This window comes from Amphiura filiformis, chromosome 2 (assembly GCF_039555335.1).
Source record: "Amphiura filiformis chromosome 2, Afil_fr2py, whole genome shotgun sequence".
NCBI classification, from domain to species: Eukaryota; Metazoa; Echinodermata; class Ophiuroidea; order Amphilepidida; family Amphiuridae; genus Amphiura; species Amphiura filiformis.
Window position 1 is genome coordinate 95,036,351 of NC_092629.1, and position 18,782 is coordinate 95,055,132.

General features: G+C 40.2%; 1 long non-coding RNA gene across 2 annotated transcripts in view; it reads left to right on the forward strand.

Annotated features, from left to right (window-relative positions):
• Positions 1 to 578: 578 nt before the first annotated feature.
• Positions 579 to 18,782, forward strand: part of LOC140137724 (uncharacterized) — a 38,103-nt gene continuing 19,899 nt past the window's right edge. Inside the window, exons 1-2 of one of the 2 annotated variants that reach the window (XR_011856889.1) lie at positions 579 to 667; positions 8,728 to 8,819. This is a non-coding gene — a long non-coding RNA (uncharacterized lncRNA). The remainder of the gene's footprint in view (positions 668 to 8,727; positions 8,820 to 18,782) is intronic. The other variant, XR_011856890.1, reaches the window with a different exon arrangement.

Sequence of the window (18,782 nt, forward strand, 5' to 3'; positions counted from 1 at the left end):
ATTAATTTACAGGGTTGCTATGATTCGGTTCGGTGGTAAATGAAAAAGACCTCACAGAGTCAATGCAGACCGCTGGTGACATAGAACTGAAAGGCTGTTTCCATCAGGATTCTCTGCGTGGACTAAACAAGAACGTAACGCACACCGACACCGCCTGGCTATTAATTATTTGGTGCAGAAGGGACACTAAAATGAATACACGGGATCGATACACGTGAATTGCTATGCACGATTTTGATATCAGACGAAAATCTTCGTATACCGGGTTAGAAAATGATGAATATCTCCCGTTATGATTTTTCTCAAGAAACCAGATTTGGTCTCATACACTTGAAAATACGTGTTGAACAGATATGATAGTCGCTAGAATGCGCTTTGAAAATTGGCCGTGCGCTTTGAACTCAAAATCTAACCAAAACTCTAATTTTATAGTATGCGTTACAGCTGTCACTACCAGTATAAAAGTCGATGACCATTGACAATGGGGTATACAAGTTATTCACGCACAACCAAGATAAAAAAAGTCATGTCCCTCGACTAATTATTCTGCCATGAAGATATAGGGTCGATGACACTGTGTAACGTACAGTCATCAAGAATCGTTTGTACAATACTTTATTACCAAAACAGTTGAGATCTGTACAGGATCAGTTATCATTTAAGTAAGGTAAGCTTATTACTCTTATCTATGTGTTATATTTTATACCTATTTTGATTAATAATATTAAGACACTCCCCATTTCCCCAGTTTTGGTTTCGCTTTTGTTCAGAAATCAAAAATCAAGGGATTAGGTTTGGATAAAACATTTATTAGACCCTAATTTTGTTAGCACTTGAAAATTTTTGGAGGTTAATGTTCTTTCTCAATTCAACCAGGACACTTCAATTTTGTTCAAAACTAATGCCCCTAACTGTGTTTTGAATTCCTTGAAAAATTCACAGGTTGCCGAAACCATAAAGAATTGGTATCTGTATATAGAGACAAAGTTAAGGAAAATATAGGTTATGGAAATATTACCACTTGCAGGATCCAATCTGGTGGAACAAAATGTCCGGCTGAAAACAAAACAGTTTTTCTTTTATCCTGAGTGGAGTAATATTGGTATTTCTACTCTTTCTGATCTTAATAGAGGTTACAATTCAGTTAAGACTTTTGAGGATCTTGTCATTGAGTATGAAATTCCAATTAGAGATAGACGGAAATACAATTCCCTTATGAATGGAATTCTGATTGAATGGTTTGAAAATCTATCTGCACAAATAATTTCCTTTATTAAAAACTTCGGTCGAAGTTTTGCCAAAAAAAAAAAAAAATAACGGTTAGTTCATGAAAAGAAGAAGTGAAATTTAGCAAAACGCGACGAGGTTTATTTGCCCGTAAGAGAGCTCTATTGTTCCGCTATTGTATCCGCTATTGTATCCACTATTGTATTCTATTCATAAAAGCTACTGCAAGAATCGCGGCAATCCCTGATATTGCTGATGTCTACCGCCGGCGTTTCGCATTTATTAACAATCAAAATTATCCCATACTCTTACATTTATAGTCTTATTCTCACCTTTTATATAATATTCAGAAATTGCAATTCGGAACTACTAACTTTTCAAGTGAAAATATATATTCCATCGAAAATATATCAGACTTAATTGTATACATAGAAATCTATTATACCCAACCCATAAGTGCCCAATGCACCCAAATATCCCCGCAAATATCTCATACACGATTTTATTCATTCATTTTGGGCTTTAAACACTCAGAAGTCGTCCAAAATGGCAACATCATCAGCATGATCAAACCCTCTATGACTTGTTCACAAGTTGATGCTTTACAAATTACCCTCACTTGACCAAACACGCATAATACATGATCGAAACACCCAGCAGAGTTTTACATAAGATTATGTGGCTTGTCTTAACGATTCAAAAGATGCCACTTTCTTACCCACTGACACTAGCTAATTTGCATGGCAGAAATCTATAGTGCGGACACTCTTCAGTCGCAAACCAACAAAATTCGTGCTATTTTGGCGTTCTTGCAAAAGAAATCTCGTGAATCGAGTGCCCTCTCAACAATATCCCTAGATGTTTGCCAATAATGACACACTCTAGAAACGCCAACATAAATCACCCAACAGCTTCATTTTAAGAATTATTTCAGTATCCAAATCAATAGGAACAGAAAGAGTATGGTCTACACATTCCAGGAAAATGTTTTATTTGTTTCTTCCGCCATTCTATATTTCCCTAAAATTATCACATTTTTTCTCCAAAATCATATGTAAATGATTCTCCACGCTACGCAGAAATTATGTGCGATAAATCATACAAATTTGCCACAATTTTACATCACTTTAGACAGTATTGCAATATCTTGATGATTTTAGGCATTTTGAACGGCAACTTGAGTATTTTCAGAAATCAAATATCGCGCCAAGGGGATGACACTCTTATTCACGCATTCATTTACAACGCAAACTTGTATCGAATCCCGGTGGTTTGCGACCAATGAAATGTCCGCACCCCTGGATTTATTAATCTCTGGTATGAATTATGTATTAGATTTGTCAAGGCAATAACCACGATCCGTTTTGTAATAATATAAAAGCGCTTGCAATAGAATCCCGCTGAGTTCAATGAACTGCGCCCTGAAACCGATGGAGAAGTGCCCCATAAAGAAGCTATCCCATTGACCTCTATTAACACGTCAGTGAGCTCTCCATACACAAATGAACAAGTACAATAGGACAAGGCCAGCACCTATTACCTGCTTAGTAACATGTTATTTTGAAGTCTTGAAGATTAGTAATCGTCTGTGCATATGAACTGCGCATTTATGATGCAAAATATTAGTTCTATATAATATAAAATTACAAATACTGGTATTATGATATACAAAACGACTAATAAAATCATGTCATCATGGCGTCATGTCAAAGGTTCATTATATCCCGTATGTTTGTCTAAATTCATATATATATTTGAAAACAATTTCTACACCAATTTAATATGTACTCAGGTGGAACCTTGCTTTTTTTAATTTTCATTTCTTTTTATGTAACAAATTCAGGGTTTTCCATTACGCGGGGCCGCCGGGCAATACAAATTTAATGCTAACATTGAATGAACGCAGAATCAAGAATGGGCGTTTCTAGTACATACAGCGTCTGACTCTACCTGAGGACCTAGCCTAAGTCCAATGGGCTCCAAGAGTGGCTCTCCATACACACATGAACAAATACAATGACGGGTCGCCATTGCTCTCCATACACAAATGATCAAATACAATGGCGAGTCCGACTGAAAAGTTTTAAAGACCCATACGAAGTCATCTATACACCAATCCGACTTCGCCATTACTGCGGTGTCCCCGATGTAAAACTGCGGTGTCCTGAGGTCGGGGTTCTATCCATTATTTATTGTGTGCTATACAGAATTGTACCCGGGAATTGTACACAACAGTGACATTCAATACACAATCATGAGTATTGAATTACGAATTAAATCTCCCGCTCTGGTACATCTGTGTTGCCGTCAATAGAGGGCCAAATACAGTAAACGCTTCTCGGATTGGTGTATAGGCTACTTGTTGGTTTTCTTAGTTGTCAATGTTTATTTTGTAGAGCAAATGAATTAATGTTCGTGCGTAATTGAAGTTTTTTTCCGTATAGACGTTATAATGTATTTTGTAGCAAATACTCACTTTGTTAAATTCTTCATCGTCATGTGCGATTCTGCACCTTATGTACAGATGTAGGGCCTATATGTAGCAGGTTGACACACAGTCAATTTGCTAAGTATATATAATACTCTACTACTCTTTATGATCACGCAATATAATAAAACATAAACTTTGAAATGTTTTTGATAATACATACGGTAGCCTACGTCATATTGCACCGCTTTCGAACAGTCTTAAACCTATAAGAGTACATTGTTGCATGTAAAAATTAGGACTCATTCTTCATGTTAATACTACTTTACTAAATGGGACCAAGTTTAAAAAAGGGTGAAAAGCCACACAGGAAAGATTTTTAAACTTTGGCCGCTTTTTACGTTTTGAAACGTTTTTTGGTAGATAAAATTGGTAGAACATATTCGCCTTTGTGTTTCTTTTGTAAGAAATCAAGTGAATCTTTAGCTCACATATTCTGTGAGTGCGATTGTGTGTCTCCTTTGTGGAACAAACTTACAACTCTTTTTTTTATAATAAAACTGGTGAAAATTTAATTTTTCTAATTTTGAAAAATGTTTGGGACCGATACCACCAGTACAAATTAGCTAAAAATTTAGGACATGTTACAAAACTATATTTTCTAGAATTTTAGAAGAGTACTTTTAATATTGGCCGGTTATTTTTCACACAGCGACGTTAACTAGGCAATGTACTATTACCTATAAAATACACTAAAACACCAAAGTACGCATATTTCCAAACATCTAAATTAGCTAAAAATTTAGGACATTGTTACAAAACTATATTTTCTAGAATTTTAGAAGAGTACTTTTAATATCGGCCGGTTATTTTTCACACAGCGACGTTAACTAGGAAAATCCCCATACTTTTAACGTACGCTATTTGTAGAGGTCACGCGTCAATGGTAAGAGCACTGTGTATTGTGTATAGGAAAACGGACAGTAACTGCAGTATGTTTTGCCTCTGTCTCTTTTGTCCATCTCTGTACCTGTTGCTTTAATGTATATTTGTTCATGATCGTTGGGAACTGGTGCACACCGACATCGCCTGGCTAATAATTACTTGGTACACCAGAGATACTAAAATCAATACCCGGGATCGAAACACGTGAATGTGCTATTTTGATATTCAGACGAAAATCTTTGGATACCGGGGTAGAAAATGATGAATATCTCCCGTAAATAATTTCGTCCAAAGAAACCAGATGTGGTTGCACTTGAATATATGTGTTGAACAGATATGATAGTCGTTAGCTTGTGTCTTGAGAAAGAAGCTTGCGTCTTGAACTCAAAAACTTACAATAATTCTGATTTTATATAGCGCAGTGTATAGGCCAATCGTGGGTAGTCTAAAAGCATATGACCTATGGCGTACCATGCTCGACTCACACACAGCCAGGTCAGTCACCGGGCAATTGTCAGTAGCCTTAGTCAGATGTCCTTCGGCCCATTATGCGTCTCAAAACTATTAAACAGGTCGGAACAAAATGGCCATGCGTGGCGGTGGATTCAACCTACCATGGCGATTTCTGCCATGAAGATATCGGGGCGATGACACTGTGTGGTGGTTCATTGTGTATGTTTTTCTCCCTCCACCAGTTCCAAGCACAGGGAATAAAAAAAGGGATTAAAAAGTGGAGATGAACTGGTCTGCAATCATAACAGCATTGTGCTGGGAGGACACATTGTCACAGTTTTGGGTATATAAAGTTAGAGAATAAACGATAAGATTTTTTGTTTTTTACTATCCTCTACCGTGTGATAGACGAACGGTTGAGTGTATAGCATCATAAGAGCTGTGTGAGCTTATAGCTGGTGGCTATTGAAACATACGGCATATTTGATTGTTTTTTGTCAAAACCCCGAATGTCTCCTTTATCCAATCAGAATTGTTTTATATATATATCGAACGAACACTAACACTCCCTCTAAAAAACGTGTTTTTTTCATTACGTCAACGTGACAGGTAACAAGGCGAATGTTGTAATCTGTTGAAAACGACCTATTCTAGCACATTTGTTGACCATAATTATTGTGGGTTTTAAAAGTCAAAACCCCGAGTGATGCTTAGAATATCTTTCAAATTTGATGCCATTAAATGAAAGAGCACACTTATATTATCCATTTAATTTCAATGAGCAATGGCCAATTCTCTTTAAATAGGAAATCGTGTGCAAAAAGCTACTATTTTCGCCTGTTTTATCATAATGGTTATGAACAATAAACTTTGCTTAAAGAGCGCTTATAAATTGATATGGGTTAAAGGGGCTATGCAATAATTATATGTACCCCCTGGTGGTGAATTCTCAAAATGGTCTTCCAAAATTGCCCCCCCTTTGGCCGTGCCAAAAAACCTTTGCCCCTCCCTTTTGACGTGCCAAGAAATCTTTTACCCCCCCCATTACAAATGTAAGATTTTTGGGAATCCGAATTTAAAACCTTAACATGCTTAAGTTGTCTTATATTATAATGCGATCGCAGTGAGCAGGAAATTTTGCATATTTGAACGTGTTCCAAATGTTTTCCTACACCTTTGGTATTTAGAATCGGTGCCCAAAATACATGTGTCAAAAATTCGGCACCCCCCCTTTCGACCTGCCCAAAATCGTTTGACACGCTCCTCCCTCTTCAACATGCCAAAATGCTTGCCCCCCTTTCGTCCTACCAAAAAATCTCCCCATATAATGCACCAACCCGGGGTTACACATATTTATTGCACCCCCTTACGCTAAAGTACGGTAGTAATAATAATTGCTGTATAAATGTTATCATCTAATAATAATATTTAAGAGAATACTTTTTTCGTCTTGCGGTCATCTTATCATTGCTTGCTTGACCATAATAAGCACAAGACAACACTGCACACAACAGTTGTAAATGAGTTTTGTGTGTTGTTCTTTTTTATTGGTTCAATTTAAATTATTCAATAAGGTGTACGTAGTCTCATTAAACTAAACAGGGACGGTGGATAAAAAGAATCGATTTGGCGCCCCTCGAAGCTGTGAAAGTCAAAATGTCAGCATTTCAGCGCAAATAGTTATCTAAAAGATCATTTTAAGACCGAAATTCAACTTCATTGTAACCAAATTTCATTAAAGTGGCGCCACAACCCCTAGCTACGCAATCGTCCATTGAGCTGTTCCATTTGAAATTCATACACCCCTGTGGAAGATATAACCTTAATCTCCCACACAGGGAGTGTGAAGTCTAAATAAATGGGGCTACCTAGCTTTAATACCTGGATGGGTGACTTCATTTGAAATCTATACACTCCCTGTGTGGGTGATTAAGGTCATGTCTTCCATATGAGGCGTATGAATTTCAACTGGAATAGCCGAGTACAAATACAGTCTTGGACAAAAGTTTGGAATATTTTTATTTTTTTGCACTGTTTTAAGTGCAGATTTCTTACCATCAATGACCCGTTAGCCATGCAAAATGGATCACGGCTATCTGGCAAGGTCTTAGGTACCATTCAATATCACACAATACATAATGTGGGACAATGACTTCTTATGCCTGACCAATGAACCATCGGGCATCCTTTTCACAGTTATTTTAGCGATATGATTCATAAGGTTACATTGGCTTTTGCATTACCGTGTGAAGAAAGCAGCTTTACTTTGTTGCATCTGTCTGTTTTATACGATATTTCTGATCATGGGGTGCGAGTTGAGCGCAGACTTATACGCCCGCGTCATTGACTTACATAATCACGGCTACAAACAGAAGGATATTGGTGTCGCTTTAGGAATTACATAAGGTGCAGTTTCTAAAATTTTGAAGAGACGTCGAGAGACCGGAACTACTACACCTAGGCCAAGGTCAGGTCGGCCCCAAAAGACAACCGCCAGGGAAGACCGATCTCGGCTACAAACAGAATGGCTAAGGTCCATAAACGCGCCTGTTACCAGGAATCTTGCGAAAAATAGACTGGTTAGTGCAGATTTTCGCACAAGATGACCAATAAGAAAGCCAATACTTCTGAAAAGACATCGGCATGCGCGCTTACTTTGATCACAGAGACATTGGAACTTTACAGTAGGCCACTGGCGTAATGTGATCTTCACTGACGAGGCCCGGTTCCTCCTCTCCAGACAAGGTGGCCGATTCAAGGTCTGAAGACAGGTTGGTCAAGCCCTACTTGAGGATTGTATCCTGCCTAGAGTCCAGGGAGATGGTGGTGGAATCACAGTATGAGAGCATTTCACAGTAGTTCGAAATCACACCTCTACATGCTAGAAGGACACGTGAACCAGGACCAATACCTGCATGTTCTTGGTACAGTTATGCTTCCGTTTGCGAGAAGAGACTTCAGGAACAATTTCGTGATCCAAGATAACAGTACTACGGCGGACAGAGCCCTACCTGCGAAGAAATTCCTTGAAAATGAGAATGTAGGACACCTGGACTGGTCACCTTTGAGCCCGGATATGAACCCTATACAGAACTTATGGGCAGAAGTATCCCGCAGGTTTGGTAACATGGACAACCAACCAATCACCCTGCAGGAACTTAGATACGCCCTCAATGCTTGCTAGCGAGATATTCTACAAGGAACTTTGGAAAACCTGATCGAAGGAATGTCACGTCGCGTACATGACCTTGAGCTGGCCAGGGGTAGACACACCAAATATTGAGTTGCGTTTTCTCAAGCAACAGACTTATCTGAACAAGTCATAGTGAGAGTTTAAATTTTTGTCTAAACAATAAAGATTGCTAGTGTCTTTAATCTCATTTTGTGACACAAAGAGACCGCCAAAAAGTGTTGCGATTATGTGATCCTTCCATTGTAATGCGCTTCCTCAGGTAATTCTTTGTTTAATTGACAAACTGTGTGATATAATCATCAAATGACATTAGTATCTTTCAATTAAATTCAACTGAGCACTACTCCAGAACAATAAACCTGTTCCTAATATGATTGAAAACTGCATTTGATACAAAAATAAAAATATTCCAAACTTTTGTCCATGACTGTATTATCAGAGTGTCAACTGATTAAAATATTCATATCGTTTTAATTTTCAGAGTGTACAACGGCAAGATGTTTTCTGCTCAGTTATGGATGTTGTTAAGCGTTATTTACACTGTGAATGGTGAAGAGTGTTTCAATCTGACAGGTGGGTGCAAATTGTAGGTTGGGTAAAGTAGGTGATTTTATGCAAATTGGGAATTTTGTTATGATGTATAAGGCAACATGTTTTTACTGTACTTTGATCAGCTCGTAATCGGCGGGAATTGTTAGGTTTTTACCACTACGCCATAGGCGTAGATCGGGGGGGGGTAACCCCCAATATTTTGTCAGGGGGATGGTCCATACAATCATCCCCCCAATGTTGATGCCTGTATATGGGTTTTGACCAAATTAACCTCATGCCATTTTAGTCCTAAAAGTGCAATTTTTTTCGCGCTTCGAGAATTTATTCGATTTTGCAGCATATTCCAACAGTTTAGCTTCAAAATGGCAAACTTTTTCGCGCGCTTCGCGCGCGTTTGTACCATAAACTTATTTATATGTCGCCAAAAGGTGCTGAATTCACTATACTTCAAGAATTTTTTTCCAACCCCATCCCCCAATGTCAAAAAGAAATCTACGCCACTGCACTACGCCGATAAGTAGACTGACGTTAAAAGTGATATATTTGACCTGTATGATCTATATTCTGAGTATGTAGGTGTTTGATATCGCATTATATACTTATTGAGGCATAATCATAATATTTAACTAATTTGTTGTATTAATTATTGCAACGGCAATGATAACCATTAGTCCAGATCTCTTTACATTAGTGTATTCCTAAATTTAACAAAAAAGTTTCATTTGCTGAACACCTATAATTATTTAACCTGCAAGAGTAGGGCCTACGCCAGTTCAAACAAGTTAATTAATGGAATATTAAAAACCGTCTATATCATCAACAACATGAACAATGTCTTGCTTTTTACCCAGTGGCGTAGCTGGTAGGTGTGTGTGTGTGTGTGTGTGTGTGTATGGGGGGGGAGTCTCATGGCCATCGGTAGATATAAGGCCGTCACAGAGTGGTCTAGAATCGGCTTGGGGTGCCCGCATCAGTCCGAAACGTCTTCAGTCCGAAACGTCCTCAGTCCGAACAGTCATCAGTCCGAAAATGAAATGCACTATTTTAGTTCGAAACGTCTTCAGTCCGAAACGTCTTCACTCCGACACGTCGTCAGTCCGAATCTGAAAAACACGTCGTCTGTCCGAATCTGAAAAACACGTCGTCAGTCCGAATCTGAAAAACACGTCATCAGTCCGATCTGAAAAACACGTCGTTAGTCCGAATCTGAAAAGCACGTCATCAGTCCGAATCTAAAAAAACATGAACATTAAACCCGATGCTCCCGATGATTAAAACGCTGAACATAGAACCTGTTCCCAAAACTTGCCACTAATACTGATTGCTAGTGCCTTATACTAGATGATATATAGGCACAAATTAGATCCGATGGTCCCCATGTTAGGGTTAGGATTAGGGTTAGGATTAGGTTCAGGGTTAAAGTTAGGGTTATAGTTAGGATTTGGGTTAGGATTATGGTTCGGTTTAGGGTCATGGTTAGCATTAGCGTTAGGATTAGGGTTAGGATTAGGGTTCAGGTTCAGGTCAGGGTTAGGGTTAGACGCCGGAACATCTGCTCCCACGAGGATTAAGACGATAGACCCCTGAGGTTAGGGTTAGCATTAGGCTTAGGTTAGGATTAACGTTAAGGTTAGGGTTAGGATTTGTGTTCGGATTAGGGTTCGGCTTAGGACCAGGGTTAAGATTAGGCTTCAGGTTAGGCTTAGGGTTAAGGTTAGTGTTGGGGTTCGGGTTCAGGTCATGGTTAGGGCTAGACGCCGGAACAACTGCTCCCGAGGATTAAGACGGCGGAACAACTCCTAAGACCCTGTTCTCAAAACTGACTTGCCCTTAATACTAGAACCTAGTATAAGGCACTAGCAATCAGTATTAAGGGTAAATTTTGAGAACTGGTTCTTAAGAGTTGTTCCGGCGTCTTAATTTTCGGGATCATCGGGTCTAATTGTAATTTAGCATATATATAGCATCTTCAATAAGGCATTGGCTATCAGTATGACGGGTAAATTTTGAGAACAGGTTCTTAGGAGTTATTCAGGTGTCTTAATCTTCGGGACCATCGAGTCAAATTGTGCCAATAGCATCTAGTATAAGACACTAGTAGCCTAATCAGTATTGAGGGCAAGTTTTGAGAACAGGTTCCTAGGAGTTGTTCCAGCCTCTTAATCCTCGAGACCGCCGGGTCTAATTGTGCCTATAGCACCTAGCATAAAGGACTAGCAGAGTTTTAAGAACTGGTTCTTATGAGCTGTTCCGACGTCTTAATCCTATAGCACCTGGTATAAGGCACTAGCAATCCTTATTAAGGGTAAGTTTTGAGAACATGCTTTCAGGAGTTGTTCCGGCGTCTTAGTCCTCAGGACCATCTGGTATAATTGTGCCTATAGCACCTTGTATAATGCACTAGCAATCAGTATTAAGTTCAAGTTTTGAGAACAGGTTAATGTTCTTAGTCCGGCGTCAAACCTTAACTCTAACCATGACCCAAACTCGAACCCTAACCCTAACACGAACATTAACCCTGCCCCTAACCCTAACCGTAAACCTAACCCTACGCCTAAACTAACCCTAACCCTAAACCTAACCCTAAACTAACCCTAATCCTAAACCGAACCCAAACAATAACCCTAAGCAGTACCCTAACCGTAGGTTCTTAGGAGTTGTTCCGGTGCCTAACCTAATCCTAACCATGACCCGAACCCAACCCCTAACCTTAAACCTAACCCTAATCCTGAACTTAAGCCTAAGCCTATCCCTAACCTTAACCCTAAACCTAACCCTAATCCTAAACTAACACGAAGCCTAACCCTAACCCTAACCCTAATTCTAAACCGAAACATAACCCTAACCCTTGCCATAACCCTGGGTTCTTTAGGCGTCTAACCCTAACCCGGACCCTAACCCTAATCCTAAACTTAAGCCTAACCCTAACCATAACCAGGGTACACCCGTCAGTCCGAAACACCGTCAATCCGAACAACCGTCAGTACTTATTTTTAGGATTACTAAACCTAACGCTAACCCTAAACCTAACCCCCATATTCGGACGGCATAGCTATAGAATACCCATCTCACCTCCCAACACACAGGGTTAGGGTTAGGGTTGGGATTAGGCTTAGGGTTAGGTTAGGGTTAGGGTTAGGCTCCCTGAGCGGGGTATTCTATAGTTATTCCATTCGGACTGACGGTGGTTCGGACTGACGGTGTTTCGGACTGATGGGGAGACCCCCATAACCGATAACCCTAAGCCTAACCCTAACATTAACCCTAACCCTAAGCCTTACCCTAACCCTAGGTTCTTAGGAGTTGCTCCGGGTCTAACCCTAACCCTAACTCTAATCCTAAACTTAAGTCTAACCCTAAGCCTAACCCTAACCTTAAGCCCAACCCTAACCCTTACCCATACCCTAGCCCTATCCCTTATCCTAAACCCATCCCTAATACTTAACCCTAAACCTAACCCTTAACACTAACCCTAAACTTAAGCCTAACCCTAATAATAACCATAACCCTACGCCTAACCCTAAGCTGAACCATAACACTAAGCCTAACCCTAACCCTGATCCGAAACCTAACCCTAACCATAACCCTTACCCTAATCCTAATCCCCAAACTTAAGCCAAACCCTAACAATAACCATATCCCTAACGCATACCCTAACCCTAACCCTAAGCCTTAGCCTAAGCCTTACCCGAACCTAACCCTAATCCTAACCCTAACCCAAGCACCATCGGGTATAATATAAGCCTAAGCCTAACCCTAAGCCTAACCCTAATCCTAAACCTAACCCTAATCCTAAACTGAAGCATTACCCTAACCCTAGGATCTTAGGAGTTCTTCCGTCGTCAGAACCCATTCCCTAACCTTAACCGTAACCCTAATCCTTACCTTAACCCTACGTTCTTAGGAGTTGTTCCGGCGTCTAACACTAACCCTTACCCGAACCCTAACCCAAACTTTCACCCTAACCTTAATCCTAAACTTGAGCCTAACCCTAACCCTAATCCTAACATTAACCATAACCCTAAGCTTTACCCTAACCATAGGTTCTTAGGAGTTGTTCCGGCGTCTAACCCTAACTCTTACCCTAACAGTAACCCAAACCTTAACCATAACCCTAATCCTAAACTTAAGCCTGACCATAACCCTAAGCCTAACCCCAACCCGAACCCTAACCCTAACCCTAACCTTAAGGCTAACCCTAACCCTTACCCATACCCTATCCCTAATCTTAATCCCAACCATTAACCTAAACCTAACCCTTAAGCCTAACCCTTACAATAACCATAACCCTAACGCATACCCTAACCTAATCCTAAGCCTAACCCTTACCCGAACCCTAACCTAACCCTAATCCTAACCCTAACCGAAGCCTAACGTAGACACCATCGGGTATAATTATGCCTATTGCATCTATTATAAGGCAATCAGTTAAGGTTCTTAGGAGTTTTACTGGTGTCAAACCTTACCCTAACCATGACCCGAACCCGAACCCTAACCTTAACATTAAACCTAACCTAGGCCTAACCCCAAGTCTAATCCTAAGCCTACGCCTAACCCTAATCCTAAGCCTAAACCTAACCCTAATCCTAAACCGAAGCATTACCATAACCCTTGGTTCTTAGGAGTTGTTCGGTCGTCTAACCCTAACCCTAACCAGAACCCGATCCCTAACCTTAACATTAACCCTAACCCTAAGCCTTACCCTCACCATAGGTTCTTAGGAGTTGTTCCGGCGTCTAACCCTAACCCTTACCCTAACCGTAACCCAAACCTTAACCCTAACCCTAATCCTAAACTTAAGCCTGACCATAACCCTAAGTATAACACTAACCCGAACCCTAACCTTAAGGCTAACCCTAACCCCTACCCATACCCTATTCCTAATCCTAACCCTTAACCTAAACCTAACCTTTTACCCTAACCTTAATCCTAACGCATACCCTAACCCTAACCCTAATCCTAAACCTAAGCCTAATCCTTACCCGAACCCGAACCCTAACCTAATCCTAACCCTAACCCTAGCCCAAGCCTAACGGTGGCACCATCGGGTATAATTGTGCCTATATCACCTATTATAAGGCAATCAGTTTAAGGTTCTTAGAAGTTTTTCCGGCGTCAAACCCAAACCCTTACCCTAACCATGACCCTAACCCGAACCCTAGCCCTAACATTAACCCTAACCTAAGCCTAACCCTAATCCTAACCCTAAACCTACGCCTAACCCTAAACCTAAGCCTAAACCTAACTCTAATCCTAAACCGAAGCATTGCCCCAACCGTAGGTTCTGTAGGAGTTCTTCCGTCGTCTAACCCCAACCCTGACCAGAACCCATTCCCTAACATTAACCGTAACCCTAACCCTTACCCTAACCCTAGCTTCTTTGGAGTTGTTTCGGCGTCTAACACTAACCCTTACCCTTACCCGAGCCCAAACCTTCACCCTAACTGTAATCCTAAACTTAAGCCTAACCCTAACCCTAACATTTACCCTAACCCCAAGCCTTACCCTACCTAACCATAGGTTCTTAGGAGTTGTTCTGGCGCCTAACCCCAACCCTTACCCTTACCCTAACCGTAACCCAAACCTTAACCCTAACCCTAATGCTAAACTTAAACCTGACCATAAGCCTAACCCTAACCCTAACCCTAACCCTAACCCTAACCCCTAACCCTAACCCTAACCCTAACCCTAACCCCCTAACCCAAACCCCAAACCCAAACCCAAACCCAAACCCAAACCCAACCCTACCCTAACCCTAACCTAACCCTAACCCTAACCCTAACCCTAACCCTAACCCCTAACCCCTAACCCTAACCCTAACCTTAAGGCTAACCCTTACCCATAGCCTACCCTTAACCTAAACCTTAACCTTAACCTTAATCCTGAACTGAAGCCTAATCCTAACAATAACCATAACCCTAACCCTAAGCCTAACCGTAACCCTTTCTCATACCCTAACCCAATCCTAAACTTGAGCCTAACACTTACCCTTACCCTAACCCTAACATTAACCTAACCCTAACCCTAAGCCTAATAACCCAAGCCTAGCGTAAGCACCATCAGGTATAATTGTGCCTATAACACCTATTATAAGACAATCAGTATTAAAGGTCAAGTTTTGAGAACAGGTTAACCCTAATCATAAACTTAACCTTAACCCTAACCCTATCATATACCCTAACCCTAACCTTAACCCAAACAAATCTTGTTTGCATCTTTAGAAGAAGTAAACACTGGTATAATATAATGGCATTAGAACATCAGAAAAAAGACTAGCAAATGGCAAGAGAATTTTCAAAAAACTTTTTATCATGAAATGTAAGGACTAACTCATATTATTTTGCTAATTTAAATTATTTAAAATGTATATAAATAACGCCCTCAATTTTCACACAAATGTCCAGTTATAGAATAAAAGTTACCACAAAAAAGCAGGAAAAAGATAAATATTATTATTATTATTAGGGTTAAGGTTAGGGTTCGGTTTAGGGTATAGGTTAGGGTTAGGGTTAAGGTTAGGATTAGGCTTAGGGTTATAGTTAAGGTTATGGTTCGGGTTCTTGTTCGGATTCGGGTCATGGTTAGGATTAGACATCAGAACAACTCCTAAGAACCTAGGGTTAGGGTAAGACTTAGGGTTAGACTTCGGTATAGGATTAGGGTTAGACTTAGGGTTGGGGTAAATTAGGCTTAGGTTAGGGTTAGGTTTAGAGTTGTGGTTAGGGTTAGGCTTAAGTTTAAGATTAGGATTAGGGTTAAGGTTAGGGTTAAGCTTAAGTTTAGGATTAGGGTTAAGGTTAGGGTTAAGGTATATGTTAGAGTTATGGTTAAGGTTATGGTTATGCTTAGGCTTAGGGTTAAGGTTAGGGTTAGGGTTCGGGTTCTTGTTCGTGTTTGGGTCAGGGTTAGGATTAGACGCCAGAACAACTCCTAAGAACGTAGGGTTAGGGTAAGACTTAGAGTTATACTTCGGTATAGGATTAGGCTTAGACTTAGGGTTAGGGTAACTTAGGCTTAGGGTTAGTTTAGGGTTAGGTTTAGAGTTAGGGTTAGGGGTAGGCTTAAGTTTAGGATTAGGGTTATGGTTAAGGTTAGGATTAGGGTATAGGTTAGGGTTAAGGTTAAGTTTAGGATTAGGTTTAAGGTTAGGGTTAGGGTTAGGGTTCTTGTTCGTGTTTGAGTTAGGGTAGGGTTAGAGTTAGGGTTAGGTTAGGGTTAGGGTTAGGGTTAAGATTAGACGCCAGAACAACTCCTAAGAACCTAGGGTTAGGGTAATGCTTCGGTTTAGGATTAGGGTTAGGTTAAGGGTTAGGGTTTGGCTTAGGGTTATGGATAGGGTTAGGATTGGGTGTAGGGTAGGGTTAAGGTTAGGACTAGGTTTCGGGTTAGGCTCATGGTTAGGTTAAAGGTTAAGTACAATTATTATACCAGATGGTGCCTACGTTAGGCTTGGGTTAGGGTTAAGGTTAGGTTAATGTTAGGGTTAGGGTTCGGGTTAGGCTTAAGTTTAGGATTAGGGTTAGGGTTAATGTAAGGGTTAGGGTTAGGCTTAAATTTAGAATTAGGGTTTGGGTTAGGGTTAGGCTAAGGGTTATGATTAGGCTTAAGTTTAGGATTAGGGGGGTTAAGGTTTGGGTTACGGTTAGGGTAAGAGTTAGGGTTAGACGCCGGAACAATTCATAAGAACCTATGATTAGGGTACGGCTTAGGGTTAGGGTTAATCATAGGGTTAGGCTTAAGTTTGGCACTAGGGTTAGGGTGAAGGTTTGAGTTAGGGTTCGGGTAAGGGTTAGTATGTATTAGACGCCGGAACAACTCCTAAGGTAGGTGGGTTAGGGTAAGGATTAGGGTTACGGTTAAGGTTAAGGTTAGGGTTCGGATCTGGTCAGGGTTCGGATTAGACGCCGAACAACTCCTAAAAACCTAGGGTTAGGGTAATGCTTCGGTTTAGGATTAGGGTTAGGTTAAGGCTTAGGGTTTGGCTTAGGGTTAGGGATAGGGTTAGGATTGGGTGTAGGTGTAGGGTAGGGTTAAGGTTAGGACTAGGTTTCGGGTTAGGCTCATGGTTAGGGTAAAGGTTAAGCACAATTATTATACCAGATGGTGCCTACGTTAGGCTTGGGTTAGGGATAGGGTTAAGGTTAGGTTAATGTTAGGGTTAGGGTTCGGGTTAGGCTTAAGTTTAGGATTAGGGTTAGGGCTAAGGTTATGGTTCGGGTCAGGGTTAGGGTTATGCTTAGTTTAGGGTTATGGTTCGGGTTAGGGTTAGGCGTAGGGTTATGGTTATGTTTATTGTTAGGGCTAGGCTTAAGTTTAGGATTAGGGTTAGGATTAGGGTTAAGGGTTAGGCTTCGGGTTAGGATTAGTGATAGGGTATGGGTATGGGTAAGGGTTAGGCTTAAGGTTAGGATTAGGGTTCGGGTTAGGGTTAGGCTTAGGGCTATGGTTAGGATTAAATTTAGGATTAGGGTTAGGGTGATAGTTTGGGTTAGGGTTCGTGTAAAGGTTAGTGTTAGACGCCGGAACAACTCCTAAGAACCTAGGGTTAGGGTAAGGATTAGGGTTACGGTTAAGGTTCGGGTTCTGGTTAGGGTTAGGGTTAGACGCCGGAATAACTCATAAGAACCTTGGGTTAGGGTAATGCTTCGGTTTAGGATTAGGGTTAGGTTTAGGCTTAGGGTTAGGGATAGGCTTAGGGTTAGTATTAGGCTTAGGGTTAGGCTTATCGTTAGGGTTAGGGTAAAGGTTAGGGTTAGGGTTATGGTCAGGGGCGTAGCAAGCGGGTGGACAGGATGGACGAAGTCCATGGGCCCCGAGAGTTCAGGGGCCCCGAGCAAAAGCGAAAATGAAATAAGGGGTTCAGCTTGAGGTTCAGATGGATGAAAGCAGAGCCTTCATGGCTGAAATTGTAACACTCACCATACTCTCACTTTATTTTATGTAAGTGCAGTGTTTTGTCAAAAGCGATAGAGTGGTTTGTCCTATTGTACTATATCTTGATGGGCCCCTGCAAGATTCGTCATAAGGCAGTTTAATAAAATTACACACCAAAATGATAATCTTCAAATTTATCATTTCGATCTTTGTGGTATTTACAATAATATTAATAGCAAGGGCCCCTAGTATGTCGGAAAATCATGAAAATTGTGTTGCCATGTTCAAAATAATTAAAGAAAAAACGATTTTAATAAATTGCCTTCATCAGGCGTGGTACAATAAACAATCTCGACAGAATCTATGAAAATGTGGGTTGAGCATGTTGAGGGGCCTAATATATTCAAGTTTGACAATTTTGTTATTGTCATGACTGTGTAATAAAGACAAATGTGACGTAGTTAATACGGTTATATTATGATGAATCTCAACACAAGGAAGTATAGGAATCTTGGTGTGTAGAAATTTGAAATATAAACTTTAAGGGAATAACCCAAAAGTTTGATGAAGTCATAAACGAAAGTCCTTTTGTTTAGGGGGTGTGGGTCAAAAATGCCGAATACGTTAGTAAAAAGTAGTTAAAAGCTACCGTATTTAAAGCCATAATGTACGATGTTTTTGAAACGAGTTTGGTCATTTTTTTTCAAAACTGATTTTTTACCATAATTGTAATGTTTACACATGCCAGTCCCAATTGGATTCAACCAAATTCATTGTGTTTTAGGACAAAAGCACACCGCCGTTAAGCGGATGAGATAATGAGTTTTCTGTAACATTCGTTACCACATTAGTTTGGATTAAAATGACCAGAAAACGTTTTTATAATATTGCATATTGCATATTTTTGTATTCTCAGTTACAGTGCAAATAATGAGATCAAATTAAAATTTGACTGAAATCGTATATTAATACTACAATTATTGAAATGCATCGTAGGTCCATGGTAAAAGGAGCCCTGTACATGTACGGTACGTACAAGTGTACGTGGGAGGTTTTTTCTTATTTCAATGTAAAATATTTTCTATAGAACATGTAAATCGTTGACATGGA